The 20,112-nt window shown below is 45.4% G+C and overlaps 1 long non-coding RNA gene across 1 annotated transcript in view; it reads right to left on the bottom strand.

Annotated features, from left to right (window-relative positions):
• Positions 1-6,578: 6,578 nt before the first annotated feature.
• LOC138796792 (uncharacterized) overlaps positions 6,579-20,112 on the bottom strand; it is a 132,860-nt gene continuing 119,326 nt past the window's right edge. The window contains exon 3 of the long non-coding RNA XR_011363820.1: positions 6,579-6,737. This is a non-coding gene — a long non-coding RNA (uncharacterized lncRNA). The remainder of the gene's footprint in view (positions 6,738-20,112) is intronic.

Here is a 20,112-nt window from a genome sequence, read left to right as displayed (position 1 = left end):
AGTCCATAATATAATAGCCTGATGTGGAGCCCTATTCATGTAAATAACCCCATTCAGACAAATGGAGTAGATTTTCAGCTGTAGAAATGTATGCCACACATGAATACACACTTGATTTGTTTTCATGGTAGGTTTTTTCTTTTTGGTTAAATTCCTTGTACCATGGTCCTGTCTTACTCATATGGCCAACATAGTGTGTATAAGGTGTAGCTGCTGGTTGACGTTTGGCAGAGCTGTAATTTATATAATCCCCACTGATCTACATGGTTACGTCACATCAGTCTGATGACAGAAGGGGCAGAACTGTGGCTGAAATTACTATACATAGCACATCATCATTCTCCTGCTCCACCCTAACATAAATTACTATGGGAATTTACATGTTATGCTTTCTCAGTAGGCTTTTGGGTTTGTGTCTCGGCAAATACTTAAAAAAAAAAAAAAAGGATGGAAAAGACACTAAGGGGGAGATTTATCAAACTGGTGTAAAGTAGAATTGTCTTAGTTGTCCCTAGCAACCAATCAGATTCCACCTTTCATTTTTCAAAGAATCTGTGAGAAATGAAATGTGGAATCTGATTGGTTGCTAGGGGCAACTGAGCCAGTCCTACTTAACACCAGTTTGATAAATCTCCCCCTGAGTTTCTATCAGTGCTTCCAGGCTTTATTTTAAAATAAACCAAAATTATATAAAAAATAGTTTTGATAACGCATTAAGAATAAAAGATAATTCGTTATGCAACTCTGTACGAAAAACACTTTAAGGGTAGCTTCACACGTACCGTATCGCTGCGTTTTTAACGCTGCGTTTTTGGTGCGATTTTTACATGCGAGTTTTGATTTTCACATGAAAATCATGTGAAAATCAAAACGCCCATGTAAAAAACACAGCAAAAACGCAGCGTTAAAGACGCCCCGGTAAAAAAGCACTGTTAAAAACGCAGCGATACGGTACGTGTGGAGCTACCCTAACAGAGCCTTCTCCGGCCAAGTGACATTTATAATACTGACGCAGTGCCCCACTACAGGTTGTCTTGAGGACATTTCATTGGTTGTAGGATATCGCTCCCTGAATTTAAATATCTGTGAACAATTATTGCACATGATGATACTTCTTTATAATGTTTCCTTTACCTAAGAACTTTGTTGCATTCTGCTGCCACCTCATTCTGAATGATGTAATCTGTGAAAAGGGGGTCCTACTCAGAAGCGCATTATAATAGGTCCTTTTCGGGCGGTAGCCCGGGGCCCTGAGCTCCTGGGGGGCCCATGGCTAGCCAAACAGACAAAAAAAATTATGTTTTTTACTGCAATTTTGCACAGATCAGGGCATCATGACATTATCCATCCTGTACTACGAACACTACGCTAGTGCTACCATATGTAGAGTAGGGTGGTGGTGGGGGACCAGGCTTGGTGAGCAGCCCAGGGCCTATGGTAAAGTTAATACGCTCCTAGGACCCACTGCATTACAAAGATCAATCCATATATATGGGGAAGGTTCTAGGAGGTGGGAAGAGACTGACTGCCTCAACTTTACTTCCCCTAAGGTCCCTATACATTTATACTTCTCCTTCAGCCTTTAGCAGGTTTGGTTGTCAGTATAAAGTATATGAGGCTCTCACAACACTTCATTAGCAGATGATCTTGGTGGAGATAGGGGGTCAGGCATGTGAAATCACTGCCCAGCTTGTTTGTTCTCAGAGAGATCACCAGAGAGATCATCACCAAAACAGTCAGAGTACCCCCTGAGATAACTGTTAGTTAAGGTGTATGGCCACCTTCAGAGATAGGATGTCTAGTTAGTTAGATGTAGATTGAGGAGGTAGAACACCCTAGGAATGCCTGGAACCTAAAAGTTCCTGTAGAGGAGAGTCTATACATCCTGATGGACACCACACAGCCTATACTGAATGAGAAATGGAGAGACAATGAGAGGCAGAAACAAGGAGACATTGGGGAGATAGTGTATTACAGCCTCATCGCTGCATCAGAACCCATTAGGGCTTCAGGCCAGGCCTATTATTCTAGGGCTGCCATATTAGTATTGCTAATGCATCCTTTCCAAAGCACCTCGTGCCACAAAAAATAAGCCCTTACACAGTTTAAATGGTGCAAAAATATAAAAGTTACAGGTTCCACTATATCCAAAACAATATGGAAGACAGAACTCTAGAGATGAGCGAACCGGGTTCGGGTTCAAGTCAATCCGAACCCGAACGATCGGCATTTGATTAGCGGGGGCTGCTGAACTTGGATAAAGCTCTAAGGTTGTCTGGAAAACATGGATACAGCCAATGACTATATCCATGTTTTCTACATAGTCTTAGGGCTTTATCCAAGTTCAGCAGCCACCGCTAATCAAATGCCGAAAGTTCGCGTTCGGATTGACTCGAGCATGCTCCAGGTTCACTCATCTCTACAGAACCCCTAAAATTGTAGTTGGAAAAATGTGCTTTATTCCCTCATCATATTGCGACGTTTGTATTCCATAATGGAATCTTTCTCCAGGCTTGGATGCTGTGAAACCTGTTACTGTGATCCACATTATTGAGATTGCGTGCATCCCCAAATACCTGTGATTGATCAATTGTTGCTGTTGGACCAGATTGACTTTTGGGTTATATCAAAAGTTTTTATTTTTACTGACAGATACTCTTTAATTCATTTAACAGATCTGAGCTCTACCCCCTCACCCTTTCTCTTTTTGATCCGCAATGTGTGTAGTCCTGGTGGTATTCACCAAGAAATAATGATGTGTATGGGGAAGTTGGACTGCCAGCCATTGAAAGTGTATAGCTATAGTGTATAGTTTGAGTCTCATGTGGGTAGCATCCTCGGGATCTGATTTGGGTGTGATACTGTATATATGAAGTCTCACAGACTGACTTGATTTTAACTTGGGCATCCCAGTTTCACCACTCTTTTTGTGCAATTCATAGGAAATAGGATTATACTGTTCAGCTGGCACAATATGGACAATAAATACACGTGTATTGCTTCACTCCGGAGAGTTTCTCTGTGTGGGATGCGGGAGGGTATTATTAATCATAATGGTAAATTGAATCTCTAAGAGGAGCAGGAGCTGCTGGAAAGGTATTAATGCGAGCTACAGATACAACTTTCTGATATCTCTATGGGATTAGGAAGAGCGTCTGGGGTTCACAAGCCAATGATAAAGTGAAAGCCAGTTCTGAGCATTGCTTCATTCTTCTTCTGGCTTTAATTCTCCTATTACAATTGCAGTGATACAAACCTTCAGGAATTTTATAAACACAGGATACGCATCGGTTAACCACGTCTCTAGGAAGGAAGACAAAAACGACGTTTTTCACTTTACAATTTTGAATTTCAATTTGAAGAGAAACCTGTCACTACATCTGCCCTCAAGAAATATACAGACAGGGTGTATAGGTCCTCTACAAAGGATAGAGATTGTTCTAAAGGAGATTGAGGACCAAAGATCTTTTCTGCTGTCAATTCAAATTATGGCTGCAGCAGTTCCAGGCAAAGAGGACTCCGACTTTACTTGTCATGTGCGGCTCTATAGGAAGTCACATGGCTATGAGGCTCGTTTCAGATGAGTGAAATGCCATCTTTAATTTCAGGTCTCTATCACAACCTCAATACCCCGGACCTCCCGCTCCTTTTACCTGAAGTTCTTTGATGCTGTAAGTTGGCATCATTGAAACTGTTGGAGGTTGGAGCATTGCACACTATGGAGACTAAGGCTGGGTTCACACACAGTATGACAGCACTCAGACTCGGCCGTGTCCCAGAACAGCCGCTGTCTGTGAAGTTCATCCCAGATTAACTTAATTTCTTTTTAATTGGAATGCGGGTGCATTTGGGTGTGCCCACCTTCCAATTAACCATAGCTGACAATGTAAAGTGTGGCCGGAGCTGCTTTTTACATTGTCTGTTCTGTCAGTCTTGTGCGGCCGCTATTCAATGATAGCGGCCGCACAAAACTGTCGACAGTTTTTTGCGCGGCCACATGGAATCCCGGCCGGGATGCATAAAATGTGTATACACTCCAGACGGGATTCCATAGACTTCAAGGTGATCGGCAAATTCATTAAATAACAGCCGTGTAAACCTGCAACTACATGAATTTTTACGTTGTGTGAACATAGCCTAAAGTTGCATTATGGCTTCACAAAACCTGTGTAATACAACCACACAAATTAGATTTAGGCTATGTTCACACACCGTTAGAGACCGGCCGTTCCGTTACCCCGTGTAACACCTGGAGTCGTGAATCCACTGAACTGTCACTAGCAAGGGTAGTAACCGCACCAGGGAGCGGAGTCTAAGGGGCCGCTGGTTTTCACCAGAGCCCGCCGCAAGGCGGGATGGACTTGCTGCGGCAGGCGACCCCCAGGTCGCTACCCCTGGCTTGGTTGCTAGTGACAGCAGGCGAGGCGTGGCAGGAGCAGTAGGCAGATGGTAATGCAGGCGGAGGTCTGTGGGCGTAACCGCAGGTGGCAGACAGTGCACAGGAACAAAGGGTAAGCAGCGGACAGGGACTAGGGACCGGGACAGTGGACAGGGACTAGGAACAAGGACTGAGGTCAGGAACAACAGGGAGCTAGGCAAAATGCTATGGGAAGCATGTAGAGGCTCCAACACCTGTGGTGGGGCATGCTGGGATTATATAGGGAGTGACCAGAGCAGCTACCAATTAAGGGCGGACTGGCCCTTTAAATCAAAGGCAGACGGCGCGCGCCGGCCGGGACAGACAGAGACAGGAGCGGGGCGAGGTAAGGCGCCCCCCGGGGCCGAACTAGTAGCAGCGCCGGGTCCCTGCACATGGACCCCGGCGGCTGCATGAGGCAGAGGGAAGTTGCGGCGGCCCGGAGCACGGGACGCTGCCGCAGCCGTGACACCCCGCCGGGTCACGGAATGGCCGGTCTCTGCCCGGATCATCCCGGGCGGTACTTAGGTGCCGGCCGGATAATCTATCCGGCCGCGGAACTCTGATGTGGGCGCATCAGCGTGCGCCCGCATCAGAGCTTCCCATAGCACACAGTGAAGCAAGGTCTTCCCACAGGTCTTTCTGCGGCCGGAATTCATTGAATTCCGGCCGCAGAAAACTGACATGTCAGTTTTTTTGCGGCCCCGCATGGGCTACCAGCCGGAGCGTATACGATGTGTGTACGCTCTGGCCGGGATCCCATTCATTAATAGGCATTGTTCCACACCGCAAAACTACGGCCGTAGTTCTGCGGCAAGAACTACGGACGTAGTTGTACGTTGTGTTAACATAGCCTTAGGGTGGGTTTACATGTAACAGAATTGAAGCAGATTTCATGCGGCGAGTTTGCAGCGAAATCTGCTGCGATTTCCCTCCTGTCAGTTTCAATAGGATTATTACCTTGCAGGAGAATTGTCATCCTGCTGTGAGTTTGTAAGCGACAGCCCCCTTAACTCTTTGTGGCCAGCTGCATAAATTATCCGGTCTGCGCTCTGGCTTGTTCTGTGGCTCCCGGCGTAATGTATGCAGAGTTAAGGGGGCTGTCGCTTTCACATTTGCAGGAGGATGACAATTCGTATTGAAACTAACAGGAGGGGAATTATTATGGTGGCTGCCATTTTGCTTGACTGTCTGGTCTGCTGTGTTAACAGCATCACCTTATACTTTGGCCTTTGGCCGTCTTACACCTTACATCTGCTGTCAGTGTAAAGGCCCTATTCCACGGTACGATTATCTGCCGTATTCGGCCGATAATCGTCCCAAGGAATAGAAGGCAACGATCAGTTGACATCGTTCATGTGGGCTGATCGTTGTAGTCGTTTGTTGAACATGTTGAAAAACAAACGACTGACACAGCAGCGATCTGCTGCCATCGCTCCGTGGAATACAGACGCTGCTGTATGCTATGGGCTGCCCGGACAATCTAGCGATCACCCGGGCAGCCCCTCCGCAGCTCCTCCCGGCCCTCCTCGGTCTCACCCGCTCGCTGCTGCCGCGTGGAATAGCAGCGGCAGTGAGCGGGGAACGAGGAGCAAACAAGCGCTGAGAGCACATGTTTGCTTCTCAAGTCGGCCCGTGGAATAGGGCCTTTAGGTTTATGGGGCTGCTCCAAGCGACCACCAACAGCTGATGTCAGTGTAGATAGGAGTCAAGTGTGATGGAAAATCATTGCCTAACCTCTTTGTTCTGAGAGAGATAAGCCGCACTCTGGTAAAGCCGAACGTTTTTGTGTATGGAGAGGATAGGGGCTAGGCAGGAGTTCATCCATCAGTTATCAAAGTTGCATGGCTACCTTTAGTGTATCGCAGGACCTTTGGTGAGAGAGAAAGATTGGCCACATAGGATTTTAGCTATTAGATCCTTTTGTTCCCTGAAAGATAGGTCGCTGGAAATGCCGTCTGATGAAGTTTTTTTTTCCATTTTACTTTCTGTATGTTAAAATAATCCTGTGCTCTTGTTGATTTCATTGTGCCTACTAAGCCTAAAAATAAAATGACACTTCATGTTTCGGAGAGCTAACTTTCAGCAGTCTCCTCTTTATCATCATAGACAGAATTACAATGAAAGAGGACACCTCTCACAGATGATAAATGGTCCACAATTCTCAATAGGTGATGGTCACAACTCACTTTCTTCATCTTCCTCCACATTGACCTTTGCACTGGTCACAGGGGATGCCTAGAAAACTCTCCCATAGAAGTCAATGATTCAGCTCCAGACTATTTTATCCAAGCACCCACGTAGCTGATGTAAAGCATATCTCAGGAGAAACAGAAACAGGAGAAAATGTTTCAGTATAAACCAGTTAAAAACCTGGATGACACATTCCCTTTAAAATAGTCTAGGCATCAGTCAAGTATAAACACATTGCAGCCAGGGCCGTTTTAATACATTGGTGGGCCCAGTGCACAGCCCTCAAGAGTGCCCACTCCCTTCCCTTTCGGCACATTGTATAATGTACTGAATTTGCCCCCACACTGTATCAAGAGCCCCAATACATACAGTAGTTACCTTATAACACTATTTCCACCATACAGTGATTACATATTACATTAAAACTGCACTAAACAAAACAGAAAGATATCACCAATGATACCATTACATAATACCGCCACATCATGACCCCTAACACTACAACCCTATAACAGAGTGCAGTTACATCCAGTGACTCACCGGGGGCGTCTTCTCTGATCAGAGTCTGTCACCTTTTCTTTTTCTCTCCATCCAGCCTGGGCCACCTTGAAGTCTTCCCCTGGTTGTGAATCTTCTCTCCAGAATCTGCCAGGCAAATATTTTAGGCTCCAACACATACAGTAGTTAGGTCCCTTGTACCCCTATACAGTAGTTACACCCCTCTGTACCCCTACATAGTTACACCCCTCTGTGCCTCCATAGTTTTAAGGTGTCCCTGTAGTATATAGACCCTCATGTGCTCTTCCAGTTATATACAGCCCTCCTGTGCGCTCCCCCATTAGTATATAGCCCCCCTGTGCACTCTCCCCAGTAGTATATAGCCCCCCTGTGCTCTCCCACAATAGTATATAGCCCCCCTGTGCTCTCCCACAATAGTATATAGCCCCCCTGTGCTCTCCAATAGTATATAGCCCCGCTATGCTCTCCCACAATAGTATATAGCCCCCATGTGCTCTCCCACAATAGTATATAGCCCCCCTGTGCTCTCCCCCAATAGTACATAGCCCCCCTGTGCTCTCCCCCCAGTAGTATATAGCCCCCCTGTGCTCTCCCTTATAGTATATAGATCCCTGTGCTCCCCAATAGTATATAGCCCCCTGTGCTTACCCATAGTATATAGCCCCCTGTGCTCCCCCATAGTATATAGCCCCCTGTGCTCCCCAGTAGTATATAGCCCCCGTGCTCCCCAGTAGTATATAGCTCCCCTGTGCTCCCCCATAGTATATAGCCCCCTGTGCTCCCCCATAGTATATAGCCCCCTGTGCTCCCCAGTAGTATATAGCTCCCCTGTGCTCCCCCATAGTATATAGCCCCCTGTGCTCCCGCATAGTATATAGCCCCCTGTTCTCCCCAGTAGTATATAGCCCCCTTTGCTCCCCAGTAGTATATAGCTCCCCTGTGCTCCCCCATAGTATATAGCTCCCCTGTGCTGCCCCATAGTATATAGCCCCCCTGTGCTCCCCCATAGTATATAGCCCCCTGTGCTCCCCCATAGTATATAGCTCCCCTGTGCTCCCCCATAGTGTATATAGCTCCCCTGTGCTCCCCCATAGTATATAGCTCCCCTGTGCTCCCCCATAGTATATAGCTCCCCTGTGCTCCCCCATAGTATATAGCCCCCTGTGCTCCCCCATAGTATATAGCTCCCCTGTGCTCCCCCATAGTATATAGCCCCCTGTGCTCCCCCATAATATATAGCTCCCCTGTGCTCCCCCATAGTATATAGCTCCCCTATGCTCCCCCATAGTATATAGCCCCATGTGCTCCCCCATAGTATATAGCCCCCTGTGCTCCCCCATAGTATATAGCCCCCTGTGCTCTCCCCCATAGTATATAGCTCCCCTATAGTATATAGCCCCCTGTGCTCCCCCATAGTATATAGCTCCCCTGTGCTCCCCCATAGTATATAGCTCCCCTGTGCTCCCCCATAGTATATAGCCCCATGTGCTCCCCCATAGTATATAGCCCCCTGTGCTCCCCCATAGTAAATAGCTCCCCTGTGCACCCCCATAGTATATAGCTCCCCTGTGCACCCCCATAGTATATAGCTCCCCTGTGCCCCCCCATAGTATATAGCCCCCTGTGCTCCCCCATAGTATATAGCCCCCTGTGCTCCCCCATAGTATATAGCTCCCCTGTGCACCCCCATAGTATATAGCCCCCTGTGCTCCCCCATAGTATATAGCCCCCCTGTGCTACCCCATAGTATATAGCCCCCTGTGCTCCCCCATAGTATATGCGCTCCCCCATATAACATTGAAAAAAACAAACACTTACTCACCTAGGTCCATGCGTTCCTCTTCTCTTCCCTCTTGTGGCCGCACTTCCTGCGGTCACAAGAGGCTGCACTCCCCTTACCCTCCCGCCGACGCTCCAGTGACGTCGGGCGCTAGAGGGAGAGTGCGGCCACAAGAGTGACTGACAGGAAGGGAGCCAATGGCTCTCTCTCTGTCAGTATCGCTGCTGCTGAAGCGCCGCAGCAGCAGCGGGCAAGCGGGGGCAGCGGCGGACGGGGGGGCCCTGCAGGGGGCGCCATGGAGGGGTAAGTAGATTACCCATCCATGGCGCTCCCCCCTGACAGGCTGGTGGCCGGAGCCCTGTGCGACCGCACTGGTCGCACATAGCAACGGCCGGCCTGCTGGGGGGGGGGCCCCTTTAACCAGTGGGCCCAGTGCACGTGCACCATGTGCCCTCTGGTTAAAGTGGCCCTGATTGCAGCTTATTAGGTATCTAATAATAGGGGGCTGCATTTGAACCCACTAATAGCTAAACTTTAAAGTAATGTCTGCAACTCTTAGATTTAGGCCAAATGTGTGTTATTTTGTTTAGCCGCCAAAATCTTTTATTCAGGAAGGTTCAGCCAAGATGTGGAAGCCATTTACTTCAATGAGAGATTGTCCAAAGTAATGTAAGGGTTAATGTTTAGTTAAACATATTGAGAGTTTTATTACTTTAGCTTTTTCTGGTTAAGAGATTTAAGTTTTTTTTCCACAACTTGTCATTTTATCCAGTATGCATTAGTTATTGAAGCATCTTTATATATCATCTGCAAGTATATGCTTCATTTACTCGACCTAACTAGGGGCAGAAATATTGCCTGTGCAGCCGGTGCCCAAACCATTTTGGTCTTTAAAAGTTGAAGAGACATAGGCTACCACAGAATATCTTGCCTTGACTTTACTTATGGGTTTGCACCAGTCATTTCTATGGCATTGCCCTTGAACCTTTAGAGGTCTTGGGGGCCCTTGGGGGATCGTGCAAGACGATCTAATGAGTGACAGCTGGTTCGCAACTACTGTGCTTCTACTGACTGAATGGTGAGTGCCCTCTGATTTTCTTACTGGATTATGTCTACCCATCAAGTGAGAGTGAGCACCCCGTTTTAGTCTGATTGACCCGCAAAGCTTTTTATTAAGTAGTGCCGGTCTCTTTTCCTATATGATTGTAGATTTATGACCATCACTTGCATTTGGCTAGACTGTGCTCCATGGTCACTCTGTGGGTAATACAGTTCAAAGTCTTTACCATGTGTAACTGTTGGTGTCCTCTTGGTACAGTCCCCCTTTAGGTGCATCATCTTGCTTCTTGTCACCTATGATCCTCACTGTGCATATGCTCACCCTAGGTTCTGGGAACATTTATATAGATGTATTTCAGCCCCACCTAGAGATGCTGAGGTGCAACATCAAGTACAGGGCACCAGAACAACTGACCTTACTGCCTGACGCCATCAATCCTGCAGGACGGCATCCGGGAACACCATTTCTAGTATCATCAATTAACAAAGGAAATAGAAACAACATTCAGACAACACATATATGTATTTAGGTGTGCATGAAGTGTGTCTTATGTAAGAGTAGCACCAAAATGGACGTTGCATTTTATATAGCTATACACGTTATAGGGGTTGTCTCGTAAAGGCAATCTCTTCACATTTGTCATTTTAGGACCTGTTGACATCATTGATGGCAGTCTTGAAGTCAAATGCCTATTCTCTGAGGAACAAAAGAGATTACTTCATAAATACTTTCAATGCTTTACAATGTATTACATGGTTGGCTATTCATTTGGCTGTCTACAATTGACTATTGGGGGTTTCTGAAGCTGGAGCTGCTGCGATCAGCTGATCCTTTGTATATATGGCACCATGTTATAGAGTTCTGGTGCAGTCATTCTCTCCTGTTGCATATGCCATTATAGGCCACTGCTGCAGTAAGGATGTGAGCAGCCAATGTTTGCTCACTCCTCCCTGTTGGTATCATCAGGACATCTGTACTGACAGAATTATGATATATTTACCATCATAGCATTTACTATATGTTATACAAGAGGTGGGAGTTGGAATTTGCTGAATTAAACAGGGATGAAACTTGGCATTGTTTCAACAAGGGCAAAGGTTTAGTGCGCCTCCCCATGTATTAAAACTTCACAAACTTTTTCATGCCCAGACAGAGTAAAAAGAGCAAAACTGAATAGACCTATTAGTCAGTAACATAGTAAAAATAGTATAATAAAATAGAATTATTATTTTTGTTGCATTAAAACTTTATTCATAACCATTTTGGCTGCTGCCAGTCATCCACTTCCATCCATCACTGGGGCAGGGCCGCTTTAAACAGAGGGTCAAAGGTGCATGTGTATGGGCCCACTGGTTAAAGCCCCCCCCCCCCCCAGCAGGCCGGCCATTGCTATGTGCGATCAGTGCGGTCGCACAGGGCCCCGGCCACCAGCCTGTCAGGGGGGAGCGCCATGGATGGGTAATCTACTTACCCATCCATGGGGCCCCTGTAGACCCCCCCCCGCCCGCTGCTACGCTGTACATTGTAGCTATGAGGGCTCGTACCTTCAGCAGCAGCACTGACAGAGAGAGAGCCAATGGCTCCCTCCCTGTCAGTCACTCTTGTGGCCGCACTTCCTGCGGTCACAAGAGGCCACACTCTCCCTCTGGTGTCGGCGCCTAACGTCACTGGAGCGCCGGCGAGAGCGCACAGGGGGGCTAAATACTATTGAGGGGGGGGGGGGCTATATACTATTGGGAAGCGCACAGGGGGGCTATATACTACTGGGGAGCGCACAGGGGGGCTATAAACTATTGAGGGGGTGCACAGGGGGGCTATATACTATTAAGGGAGCGCACAGGGGGGCTATATACTATTGAGGGAGCACACAGGGGGCTATAAACTATTGAGGGAGCAAACAGGGGGGCTATATACTATTGAGGTTGCACACAGGGGGGCTATATATTTTTGGGGGAGCGCACAGATGGGTGATATACTACTGGTGGAGCGCACAGATGGGCTATATACTACTGGGGAGCACACAGTGGAGCTATATACTACTGGCGGAGCGCACAGGGGGCCTATATACTACTGGGGAGTGCACAGGGGGGCTATATACTACTGGGGAGAGCGTACAGGGGGCTATATACTACTAGGGAGTGCACAGGAGGGCTGTATACTACTGGGGAGTGCACAGGGGAGCTATATATTACTGGGGGAGCGCACAGGAGGGCTGTATATAACTGGGGGAGCACATGGGGGTCTATATACCACAGGGACACCTTAAAGCTATTGGGGCTCAGAGGGGTGTAACTACTATATAGGGGCACAGAGGGGTGTAACTACTATATAAGGGTAAAGAGGGGTGTAACTACTATATACGGGTACAAGGGACCTAACAACTGTATGTGTTGGAGCCTTAAATATTTGTCTGGCAGATTCTGGAGAGAAGATTCACAGCCAGGGGAGACATCATGGTGGCCCACGCTGGATGGAGCGAAAAACAAAAGGTGACAGATTCTGATTCTGAGAAGACGCCCCCTGTAAGTCACTGGATGTAACTGCATTCTGATATAGGTTTGTAGTGATAAGGGTCATGGTGTGACGGTATTATGTAATGGTAACATTGGTGATATCTTTCTGTTTTGTTCAGTGCAGTTTTCATGTAATATATAATCACTGTATGGTGGAAATAGTGTTATAAGGTAACTACTGTATGTATCGGGGCTCTTAATACAGTGTGGGGGCACTTTAAGTACATTATACTGTATGTGGAGCTCCTATTCTGATAACATGCGCGGGGGGGGGGGGGGGGGGGGGTCACTCTTGAAGGCTGTGCACTGGGCCCACCAATGTAGTAAAACAGCCCCTGCAGCCCTGGCAGCCCTTCATGTAGCTACTTCCACACACATTAAGTCCAATTCCAATATCTAAAAAAAAAAAAAAAAAAAAATATCAAAAAGTAACCATTGCAACAACCCCCTTATATATGTAATTTATGAAATTGCTGGATATCAAATACTGCAGGTAAACCTTTGGCTGGCTATGTGAGCACTTGGCTGTCACTAGGTAGTTTGGCCGTATGGGGGAGATTTATCAAACATGGTGAGAATTGAAACTGGCTCAGTTGCCCCTAGCAACCAATCAGATTCCACTTTCATTCCTCACAGACTCTTTGAAAAATGAAAGGTGGAATCTGATTGGTTGCCGGGGGCAATTAAGATAATTCTACTTTACTCCAGTATGATAAATCTCCCCCTATGTGTTTAATTCTGGCAGTCCTGTATACACTATTGTTTAGAATTACATGTTATTACATCTTTATATGAAATTGTGGGGATTGTTTAACCCTTGACTCTATGAGTTAGTGGTCAACATCTACTAGATGTGATTCCAAGTGGCTTTCAGATTGTAACTAACTTGTCAATTGGATGTGCAGTAAAGTTTTCCAGCATTTAGAAGCTATCCAGTTAGGATGGGTTCCCACTACGTTTTTTGCAATCTGTTTTTTCATCCATTTTTGCATCCGTTTTCCCATTGACTCCCATTATTTTAAAAAATGGATCAAAACGCATCTGTTTTTTTAATGTACTCAAAAATGTGGTCAACTATGTTTTGGTGTATGTTTAAAAAAAAAAAACGGATTGCAAAAACGTAGTGTGAACCCTGCCTTATTAATTTAATATAGTAATGGAGCACTAGCTCGAAAAGGAATCTCCACCATACCCATCATCATAGTTTCTGTACTTATGACTTTTTATTAACCCTTTTTAGAAGAGCCAAGTAGAGCCAAGCCACCTGCACACACATAGGTTTAAAGTGTCTCTGTTGTTTAATTTTTTTAATTTTATTTTTTTTGCAGGTACAGGCGATTTTTAGAAACTTTGAAATTGGGTTTATTAGGCGAAAAATGCATTTTTATCATGAAAAAGCAGTTTGAAGCTCTTCCTTCTGTCTTAATGGTTTTCTATGGAGAGGGGATGGCTGGAGGCCCCAAAACAGGAAAACAAAGAGTTAATTTACAGCTACATCACCGGGCTATCTCATCTGAAGTCAGCACTGACTTCTCTGACCTCTGAATACCGGCTTTCACACAGCTTCCACTGTGTAATCCTTTGTTCTCTACTCTCTGCTGGCAACTAATCTCCCCCTCCCCTCTCCATAGATTACACAGGGTTTGACTGATGTAAAAGAGTCAAGATTTCCTGATAATGAGCAGTGAATGAGAGAAGGGGGGGGGCCTTGGGAAAGTCTTTTTGAATGCAGATAATGGCATATGTGCCTTGTAAACCTAATGACAAAGTTTCTTAACCCCTTAACGACATCGGGCGTAAATTTACGCCCTCGCAGCCTGGTACTTACTGCACCAGGGCGTAAATTTACGGCCGATATTCCCCGCTCGCTGTGTGTTCACACACAGCGATCGGGGAAGATGGTTTGCTATAATGTATAGCAGGCCATCTCTGCTCGTCGGCACGGGGGGTGATTAAACCCCCCCCCCCCCCGTGCCGACGATCGCTGTTATCGGCTGATCAATACAGATCAGCCGATAGCAGCTGAATACAGCTTTCCGGGTCATCGATGACCCGGTGACCTGGAAAGCAATGGCGATTGGTGCTGCCCGGGACAGCACCAATCGCCATTAGTGTCCCCAACAAAGATGGCGCCGGTGCCACCCTCACGATTGCCCGGCCAGTACCGGCTGGCCCATCACGGCGATCTAACAGTTAAAAAGTGTCCGGCCGAGTTCTGCACCCCTCAGCTAGGTAGCTGAGGGGTGCAGAACAGGTGTGTGTGGTGCAGGTGTACCATACTCACCTGATCCTGGCCTCCGGAACGAAGATTCGCGGTCCCGCGCGTCCTCTTCTCCTCGTCGCCGCCACTTCCGCGTTCGTTCGGTCTTCGTCGGGAATCTTCGCCTCTTCGGGCTTTTCCGTCGCCCCCATCTTCGGCCATCTCCACCAGCTCCATTCTACTGCCCCCTAGCGGCTGATCAGTGTATATTATACACTGATCATTTGATTTGGGGTAAAAAGGTTTTTTTTTCCCAATTTTCTTTTTATTCGCCCTAACGCCGCTGAATGCTGAGGTATTTTCCTGGCACATGTTCGACAAATTTGCCCGTCACCAGTGGGGTCCATATGCTCACTGCACCCCTTGTTAGATTCCTTATGGGGTGTAGTTTCCATAATGGGGTCACTTGTGGGGGGTTTCTACAGTTCTGGCAGCACAGGAGCTTTGTAATTGCGACATGGCCTCCATCCTCCATTCCAGCATCTAAATGGCGCTCTGTCCCTTTGGTGACTTGCCCTGTGCCCATATGGCACATTATGCCCACATATGGGGTATTTTCGTACTCAGGAGAAATTACTCTACACGTTTTGTGTTCATTTTCTTTTTTAACCTCTTGTGGAAATGGGAAAAATCAAGGCTAGACCAATATTTAGAGTAAAAAATGCTTAATTTTTACACTAAATCATTGATCTTGTCTTGATTTTTTCATTTTCACAAGGGGTTAAAAGATGGAAAAAAAACACAAAATGTGTAGAGCAATTTCCCCTGAGTATGAAAATACCCGACATGTGGACATAAAGCGCCATGCGGGTGCAGGGTAAGCCTCCAAAGGGAAGGAGCGCCATTTGGTTTTTGGAGGCTGGATTTGGAATGGAATGAATTTCGAGGGCCATGTTGCATTTAAAAGGCCCCTGTGTTTCCAAGACCGTTGAAACCCCCCACTAGTGACCCCATTATGGAAATTACACCCCTTAGGGAATGTAACAAGGGGTGTAGTGAGCATATGGACCCCACTGGTGACGGGCACAAATATGGAACAATGTGGCGTGAAAATGAAATATTACATTTTTTACACTATAATGTTGGTCTAGCCTTGAATTTATTATTTTCACAAGGGGTTAAAAGAGAAAAAAACACACAAAATGTGTAGAGCAATTTCCCCCGAGTCCGTAAATACCCCACATGTGGACATAAAGCGCCATGTGGGCGCAGGGCAAGCCTCCGAAGGGAAGGAGCGCCATTTGGATTTTGGAGGCTGGATTCGGCCAGAATGGATGATGAACGCCATGTCGCATTTACAGAGCCCTCGTGCTGCCAAAACACTGGAAACCCCCCACAAGTGACCCCATTCTGGAAATTACACCCCTCAAGGAATCTAACAAGGGGTGCAGTGAGGATATGGACCCCTTGATGACAGGCACATTTGTGCGGTGAAAGTGAAAAAATGAAAAATTTCCCTTTCACGTAACATTGTTCCACATTTGTGCCCGTCACCAGTGGGGTTCATATGCTCACTGCACCCCTTGTTAGATTCCTTGAGGGGTGTAGTTTCCAGAATGGGGTCACTTGTGGGGGGTTTCAAGTGTCTTGGCAGCACGAGGGCTCTGTAAATGCGACATGGCCCTTGAAATCCATTCCAGTAAAATCCAGCTTGCAAAGGCCAATGGGCGCTCCTTCCCTTTGGAGGCTCGTCCTGCGCCCGCTTGGCACTTTATCGCCACATGTGGGGTATTTCTGTACTCGGGAGAAACTGCGCTACACGCTTTGTGTTTTTTTTTTCTTTTTATCCCATTGTGAAAATGAAAAACTGAAGGCTAGAACAACGTTATAGTGTAAAAAATACATTTTTCTTTTTTCATGCCACATTGTTCTGAAAATCTGTGAAGCACCTGTGGGGTCCAGATGCTCACCGCACCCCTTGTTACATTCCTTGAGTGGTCTAGTTTTCTAAATGGTGTCCCTTTAGGGGTGCTTTTTAGGTTTTGGCACCCCAGAGCCTCTGCCAACCTGAAGTGGTAAAGTCAGAAATGACCAAATATAACGGAGCCATTGAAATTCACTAGGCGCTCCTTTGTATCTGAGGCTTGTGGTTGCGTCAAATAAATTTCTATAAACTGCAGAAACGGGGCAATCAATATTGGGGTAAATTTCTCTGGTAATAAGTTTATAAATATGAAAAATATTGGATTACAATAAAATCTCTGCACAGAAAATTAAAATTTTCAAATTTCTTACACACTTAGCTTTTATTTCTGTGACTCTCCTAAAGGGTTAAAACACTTGCTGGATGTGCTTTTGCAGAGTTTGGGGGGTGCAGTTTCTGAAATGGGGTGCTTTGTGGGGCTTTCTAACATACAGGCCCCTCAAATACACTTTAAGGCAAACCTGAACAGGTCCCTAAAAATATCTGATTTTGAAATTTTACTGAAAATTTGGAATTTTGCTAATGTTTTAAAGAGTCACTATCGTATTTTTTATTTTTTTTTGCAGAAATCAATAGTCCAGGCGATTTTAAGAAACTTTGTAATTGGGTTTATTAGCCAAATCTGCCATTATCTGCATGTAAAAAGCCTTTTCCCAGGTCCCCCCCTCCTTCCTCTTTTTCATCCACTCTGAAAAATCTGAAAATTGTGACTTGTTGCAGGAGTCGTACCCTGTCTGCTCTAGGGAGAGGGGAGGGGGGAGGAGGAAGGAGGGAGTTAGCCGGCAGCAGAAAGCAGATAACAGAGGATTACAGGCACGGAGCTGGGTGACAGCTGTAATCCGAGCTCAGAGGGGTCACTGGTGATGGTCACAGGAGATATCCCGTGAGAGATTTGTAGATTAACTCTTTGTTGTCCTGTTTTGGTCTTTTCTTTAGCTCTCTCCATAGGAGAACAATGAAGACAGGGGGGAGAGCTTCAAACTGCTTTTTCATGATAAAAATGCATTTTTCGGATAATAAACCCAATTACAAAGTTTCTTAAAATCGCCTGGACTATTGATTTCTGCAAAAAAATTTTTTACGACAGTGACACTTTAAGCTTTCTATTGTCTAAAAAAATGAAAGATCGTTTACTAAATGCCGCCAACATAAAGTAGACATGTTGCTAATGCTATTTAATATATAATTTATGTGGTATAACCACTTTCTGTATAAGCAAAAAAGTTTCAAAGTTGGAAAAATGCATTTTTTCACAATTTTTCATGTTATTTGGGGTTTTTTCATAAATATGCATTATAAACTCGACTCCAATTTACCAGAAATGTAAAGTACCATATGTCACGAGAAAACAATCTCAGAATCAGCCGGATAGGTAAAAGCATCCTGAAGTTATTAATGACTAAAGTGACACAGGTCATTTTCATAAAATTTGTCTCTGTCATTAAGGCCATTTCAGGCTCTGTCCTTAAGGGGTTAAAGTCACCTGCAAAAACTTTGCCTAAATTAATGGAAAAGATGAATATAAGATACTTTGTAATATATCATATTGAACTAAAAGGCCACTTCTCTTTTTCTCCTGCACAGATCATTTACTCTCAATTCAATCTGTCTTTACTCCACTTCTTCCCTATGGTAACCATTTCGCAAGACATCCAATAGGTGCAGGATGTAACCAATGGTGCGGCAACATCCATTGGCACAAGTCTACAATGCAGTTTCTACATCAATGCAGGTTATTGTTTCATGCCCTTACTCTTTCACCCATGTGTTGTATTCACAACTTACACTGCTCAGTACTGCACCATAATGTCCTCTATTCTATGATACTGCTGCCTCTGAAATTGTGCTATACATTCATTCTTTTTTTAAGGACAATGGCATTTAAAGGGATAAAGATAAGGTTTCCAAGATCCATTTTATATACCCTAGTGGGGAATTCAGTTATACAGAGAACTAATTGATTTGAATGTGGATTGTGTAATGTAGAATTTCCCCTGTGGTGGCGCTGCAGGGGAACTAAACACATTAGCCCCAGATTACCCCTGATCACTGGGAGTCCCAATGGGAGGACACTTTGTGATTAGCTTATTGTCAAGGGAAGTAAGGACTGTCTAAAGCAGAGTCCCTTTTAATTGTCCTATATGGTGCAATGCATACTTTCTCAGAATATTTTATTAGGATTTATAACACCAGAGGAGTCATAGCCAATATAAGTGAAACGTGAAACTCTAGAGGTATAAAACTAGGTAAACCACATATATATCCCATACTGGTGGCTTATATAACACATTAAAGTGTACCTGTAGACTTTTTATCTTGCATGTGCAGAAGCAGCGGACGTCAAAAGTTCGGGTTGCTGTGGAAATATGCCATGTGTTCTATTCTAGCCTAATAAGGCTTGTGTACAGAACTCGCCGATATGTGGGACTTTCCAGGGCAATCCGAATTTCAGTTGTCAGAGGCGCCTGCATGCGAAAGTTGAAAAGTTTACATTGTGACAGGTACGCTTTAACACATTTGTAACTTTTTCACACCTTTTTAGTCTAAAAAGTGAAAGCCAGAAAACAAATTGTGCAAATGCATCAAAAAAGATCGATTATCCCTGAAATGTTTTGTGTATGTGCCAAGAATGACAATCTGGCAGCGGCTAGAATTGATGGGCTCCTGGAGAATATTTATTGGCTGTTCTTGCCAACAGTGAACTTGGCCATGGCTCGTGCACTCGTGACCAGCAGACTCCATTATGATCTGTTCATCAGTGAGTGATCACTTTCAGGATGTGGGCTGCATTGCCTCTTATACATTCTGTTTTCAGTTTCAACAGGATCTAATGCTGGAACATTATGGATATTGCAAGTAATTTACTGTAAGGGGCATCGAGCTACTTCCAGGAAACCGAACATTTACTATGCGTCATAACTCACAGCAACAAATAAAGTCTATGCAATTCTTATTTCCCATCAATAATCAAAGTAAGTGCGACATTCTTTTCTCAATGATAGCATTGATAGTAACATTAACTTTTTAAAAACTTTTTCAAGAATTTTTGCAGACTTTTTTTTTCCTCCGAGTGTCCCCATAATATCCTATGGTCACTGTACCACTGAAAGGAGGAGTATATCAATTCCACTTTACTGCGGCTTAGTTTTCAGAGTACTGATCTGGCAGTTAGATTTTTGGCAGGCTGTACTGTATATACAGCTGCTTAGTCATGGAGGGCACACGGCTTGGCCTGGACGTATAATGCAAACAATGAGAGCTGGCATATGCTGTTAGTTCCAGGCCAGTGGCAATGCTGCAGTACCATCTGCTGGGGGTCAGGGCAGTTGTCAGGGTCGGCGTCTGTCTTGAGCATAATAAATACCTTCTGCAGGGGGTTGCACGCAGCACTACATATTTACACAAACAATGCAGTAACCTGCTCCCCGCACACAAGACGGGCAACA

This window comes from Dendropsophus ebraccatus, chromosome 7, assembly GCF_027789765.1.
Source record: "Dendropsophus ebraccatus isolate aDenEbr1 chromosome 7, aDenEbr1.pat, whole genome shotgun sequence".
Classification (NCBI taxonomy): domain Eukaryota; kingdom Metazoa; phylum Chordata; class Amphibia; order Anura; family Hylidae; genus Dendropsophus; species Dendropsophus ebraccatus.
The sequence above is the reverse complement of the archived record's forward strand: the minus strand, read 5'-3'. Positions and strand labels throughout refer to the sequence as shown.